Here is a 5,453-nt window from a genome sequence, read left to right as displayed (position 1 = left end):
TCGCTGGACTCCCACGTAGTCGACCGCGGTTCGAGTCCCGGACCCAGTGGCTTAAACTCACACCGGGTGCTTGTGTGTGTGTGCCCAAGATCCCAAGAGGAGAATGGAGGAGAAGGGATTGTGGTGTGGCCATCCCCTCTGGGGGGCTGATTTCTCGCTTTCTGTCTGTCTCTGTCTTTCTGGTGAGCACAAGTACCCTATAGCAAAAACCTCTCCAAAAAAATAAAGAAAGAAAATAAAGATCTAACTGGGACCAGTTGAATGAATGAATAAATAAAATTAAACAAATAATTCTTAATGGGAAAAAAGCTAAATTTCAATGTAACAAAAGACGGTGATTACATTTTAAGAAAAAAAATAAAATTATAGGGACCAGCAGTTGGCGTAACGGCTATGTCGCTGGACTCCCACATAGAGGACTGTGGTTTGAGTCCCGGACCTGGTGGCTTAAACTCACGCTGGGCGTGTGTGTGTGCATGCCCAAGATCCTGAGAAGAGACTGGAGGAGAAAGGATTGTGGTGTGGCCATCCCCCCAGGGGGTGATTTCTCACTCTCTGGCTCTGTGTTTCTCTCTGTCTTTCTGGCGAGCGTATGCACCCTATAGCAAAAATCTCTCAAAAAAACAAAACAAAACAAAATACAAACAAACAAAAAACAAACAAAAAAAAATCAAATCAAATAAATGAATGAATAAATAAAATTAAATAAATAATTATTAAGGGGGAAAAAAGCTAAATTTCAATGTAACAAAAGACAGTGATTACATTTTAAGGAAAAAATAAAATTATATATACATAAAACTCCGATTAGGCCAGAAAGGATGGAAATTTCCCTTCTGACTCAGGTTGGGGTCTGCAGAGATTATCCACAAGCAGAGTCACAAGTTTTCTAATATTTAAAAGGAAAACAAAGCCAGCAGATGGCATGGTGGTTAAGGTGGCTGGATCCTACCTGACCTATGCAATTGGAGTCCTTGACCCAGTGGCTTGAAAACTACGCCAGGTGTGTGCACGTATGTCCCAAAATCTTGAGAGAAGAATGGAGGAGAAGGTATTGTAGTGTGGCCATCACCCCTGGGGGAGGAGAGTGATTTCTCCCTTTCTCTGTCTCTCTCCTGTGTGTACACATGCCCTATGGCAGACAGATAAATAAACTAATTAATTAAAGGAAAGGAAAACACAAGCAAAACACACTTGCTCATCAGTCTGAGTAAACTCTTTCCAGCTCCGCCCTGCTCGGTCCACTCAGTTCTTCCCTGTGTCATTCATGATGTACGTATATGTGCATATGTATATTATTTACCTAAGTATATTTTATCTACTTATTAAATTTATTTACTTTACAAGAGAGTGAGAGAGCAAGAGAGACAGAGACAGAGTGATCCTGCACAGTGACCGCCTGGCTTTCATCCTTCTCTGAACCTCCTCGCCAGCCGGGATCACAGGGGCTCACGGGTGCCCTTGGCATGTTAAGGACCGCACAGAATCTGAACCTGGGCCCCCACAGGCCTCCAGCACCATGCGGTGGCTCCCTACCGCCTGGACCACGTGGTTGGCCCCATGCTATGCTTTTTGGGACCCAAGCTAGGAGGCTTGTGTTTTAGCAGAATCTGTGACCTGGGTGCCATCGTTCCAATGTGCCCTCCGAACTCCACGTGTTAGAACTTGGTGAGCCGTCAGAGTGGTGTTGAAACGGTAGAGACTTAGTCTGATTATGGTGTTGAAAGGCAGGCGACTGGGAAGTCATTAGGCACCCAGGTGGGCTCCAGTGCCCTTGCCCGGGTCGCTGTTGCCACGAGATGCTCAGACGTCACACCAGCAGAAAGCCTTCACAGATGCGTCCCGACATCATGCTGAAGCAGGAGTGCCTCCATCTTGAACGTCTGTCTATACTGCAAACTCGCTTTCTCCTTTTACCTAGAGTAAACAGAGTGGTTAACATCCCTACCGTCTTGGCTAAATAACCTGGAACTCCCTACCTTAAGACGTTCCTTAGGTTCGCCAGACCCTTGTCCTGAGCCATGAGGACCACTGAGATTCCATGTGTTCGTGTTAGGGCTAAAAAGTCCCCAGCACTAGAGTTGTCCAAGGTAACAGTGCTTAATTTTGTTTCTGAACAAACACTTACCCAAGGTCACTCCTTCCCCCCCCCAATGGTTACTGCTCCTGCCACGTCAACCCTAATGTGGTTTCTGCCTTTATAGGCCCCTTCTCCCTATCCTGGGGGGCTGTAGGGTCTCTGAGAGACATGAGTCCTCCCGCGGTCGCTGGCCTACTCATAAAGAACCCCTATAATCTGGCTATGTCTGAATGTCTCCTTGTTCCTCACTGATTAGACTAGAACAATGCCTCCCAAATTGTGAGCTGTAAGAAAACCTCTTTTTTATTGTTTTTTTCCTTTTTTTTTTGAGAGAGATTTTTTACTACAGGTTGTGTATGTATGCCAGACAGTGACAGACAGAAAGCAAGAAATCACCCCTGGGGAGGATGGCCACACCACAGTCCCTTCTCCTTTCTCCTCTTGGGATTTTGGGCATGCACACACATGTGCCCAGTGTGTTTTAAACCACCGGGTCCAGGATTTAAACTGCAGTTGACTACGTGGGAGTCCAGTGACATAACCATTACCCCATCTGGTGGTCCCAGAAAACCTTTGTTTGAAAAATTATTTTATTATTATCATTATTATTATTTTTTAAACTTGGCCAGAGAGGGACACAGAGAGAAAGACAGGGAGGGAGAAAGTGAGAAAGCAAGCCACCAGGTCCAGGACTCGAACTGTGGTCTACCATGTGGGAGTCCAGCGCCTTAACCACCAAGCCACCTGCTGGCCCCAAAACCTCTTTGTATAAGTTACACAGACTCAGGGATTTCTGCCATTAGAACGAACTAGAACCCAGAGCAAGTCATCTACCCTTTGAGTCTCATAGGGAAGATGCACCAGGCAAGTTGTCTGAAACTCCACTGGACACTTTGTCACCATGGAGGGAGGTGACAGAGGTGGGAGGAAGGCTGAGCAACCCCGCAGGCTAGCTGGGGGGTTGCTTGGCCGCCTTTGCTAGCTGTGTGGTGGCTGTGGTCAAGAGTCATGCCTGCAGCCGCCAGGCACTCTCTCAGCTGCTCCACGGGGAGTCTTTTGTGCCAACTTCTCTTCTTTGCCTTGGGGTCCAAGCTGGAGAGCATCCCAGTGACCCCACCCGTTTTCGTTGAAACCCCAGAAAGAGACAGAGGGAGAGAGTGAGAGAAGGGGAATGTGAGGAAACAAGCCTCCAGGTCCATGACGTGGACTGTGGTTGGCCACGTGGGAGGGAGTCCAGCGCCTTAACTACCATGCCACCTGCTGGCCTGGTGCTGGTTTCATTGACTGTAGTCGAGGACCCTGTCTACCTGGTTTCCACAGTGGCCCCAGAGCCTGGCTTGGTGACTGAAGAGACCAAGCAGGTGCTCGGTTGAACTCGGTGACGGATGAACTCAGTTCCCAAGGCTCTCCTGTCTACCAAGTGCTTTGCAGGCGGCAGCGTGCCTGTCTGTGAGGTGGGAAGTGGCTGAGCAGGGCTGTTGGTTCAGGACCACTCAATCACCACCCCTAGGGCACCATTTAACCCTCGCCTAGCTCCCAGTGGCCTAGTGTCCTGTTCCTGCTGTAACAGATCTCAGGGGTACCTAATGCAGATCACCTTCTTAGCCAGCAGTTCAAGGTCGGAAGTCTGGAACCAGCAGTTGGCATAATGGCTATGTCGCTAGACTCCCATGTAGTTGACTGTGGTTCGAGTCCTGGACCCGGTGGCTTAAACTCAAGCCGGGCGTGTGCGTGAGTGCCCAAGATCCCGAGAGAGGAGAATGGAGGAAAAGGGATTGTGGCGTGGCCATCCCCCCTGGGGGTGATTTCTCGCTCTCTGTCTCTCTGTCTCTCTGTCTCTCTCTGTCTTTCTGGCAAGCACACGCGCCCTATAGCAAAAACCTCTCCAAAAAAATAAAGATCGGATGTCTACAATGGATTGGGGCCAGCGATGGCATAATGATTACGCTGTCATATTCCCATATGGCTGAACTCGGTTAGAGTCCTGGACTCGGCGACTTGAAATCATGCTGGGCCTGTGTAGGTGGGAGCCCAGGAACCTGGAGGTAACAGGGAGGAGAAGGGACTGGTATGGCCACGGGGAGGGAGGGGTGACTTCTCACTGTCCCTCTGTCTCTCTCTCAGCAAGCACACATGGCCTATGGCAGAAGCCTCTAAGAGAGAAAGCAAAGAAGTCTAGGATGGCTTGTCTCCAGGTCTTCAGAGGCTGCTTGCACTTCCTGGTGGGAGGTCCAGCAACCCTCCTCATTCCATCTGAACCATGACTTCCACTCACCTCTCTGACTGACCCAGCAGTGTCCTCTTCTACCAGGTTCCACCAGGCACCAGGCCCACGGGACCAGCCCAGGACTCCCCACCTCCAACCCCTTGCCCTCGTTAGCAAAGCCCCTTTGACCAGTGCAGAAATGTGGTCACAGGAAGTGCTCTGCTGGCTGGCAGGTGCTCAGCCTCCTCTCATTTCTGCTGGCTGTAGTGTTGCAGGAGGGGCAGGCAGTGGGGTGGCCGCCTTCAAGATGGGTTTAGGGTCAAGGAACAAAGTGGAACATCAGGGTTAGGATTGCATGGTCCCTGCTGTGAGGTAATGCAAGTTTGATTATTTTAAAGAGAGGATGACATTGAAAACCACTATAGACAAAACGTGGGAAAATTCAGAAAAGTATTCTGTAAAGACTAAAAGACCCAGATCCCTTACCCGCCTACTGAGTTCCGGGTAAGTCTGATTTGGGGGGTCGGGTCTGAGAGGGTTAATTTCCTCTTGTGTGCAGCTGGGTGGCCCTGGGCAAGTTACTTAAGTGCTCAGATCACTTTTAAACAGTAAGATCTGCCCCAGAGTTGGGGTGAAATGAGATAAACGCACTAGGCCCCTTAACACAGGGTACTAGCAGGAGTGTCTGGAAGAGGTGTCAGGTGATTTGGATGCCAGAGTCCACCTACTTTTTAAAAACATTTTTGTCTTTGCTTTTTGAAATTGTTTTCCTAATTGCCAAAGTGTCTGAACTAAAGCGAGAACCCTCAGCTCCCCCAACCTGAAGGAGGTAAGGGAGGGGAGAGAATCTGCGTCTCCCTTTGTTCCGCATTCACACAAATAAGCAAGACGCACTCCAGAGGACTGGCTGACTTTTTCATCTCGGAGGACCGAGACAAAGTATCTGCTGTGCAACAACGCTGCTTTTGGATCGAACAATGTATTATTTCTGCTTCCTTCCGTGCATATATCAAATACATATTTCCACAAAATCCGGGCTCTCAGTCTATCCCGAGGGCTGCAGTTCTGGAAAGGGAGGGGGCGGGGAAGCGCGCTCTCCCCTCCTTTTCCAACCCTCCCTCCCTGCAGGCCTCACCCCAGACCCCTCCATCCCAGCCCCCCTTCTTC

The sequence above is a fragment of the Tupaia chinensis genome, unplaced genomic scaffold (genome assembly GCF_000334495.1).
Source record: "Tupaia chinensis unplaced genomic scaffold, TupChi_1.0 Scaffold143602_1, whole genome shotgun sequence".
Taxonomy (NCBI): Eukaryota; Metazoa; Chordata; class Mammalia; order Scandentia; family Tupaiidae; genus Tupaia; species Tupaia belangeri.
Note: the sequence above shows the minus strand (reverse complement) of the source record.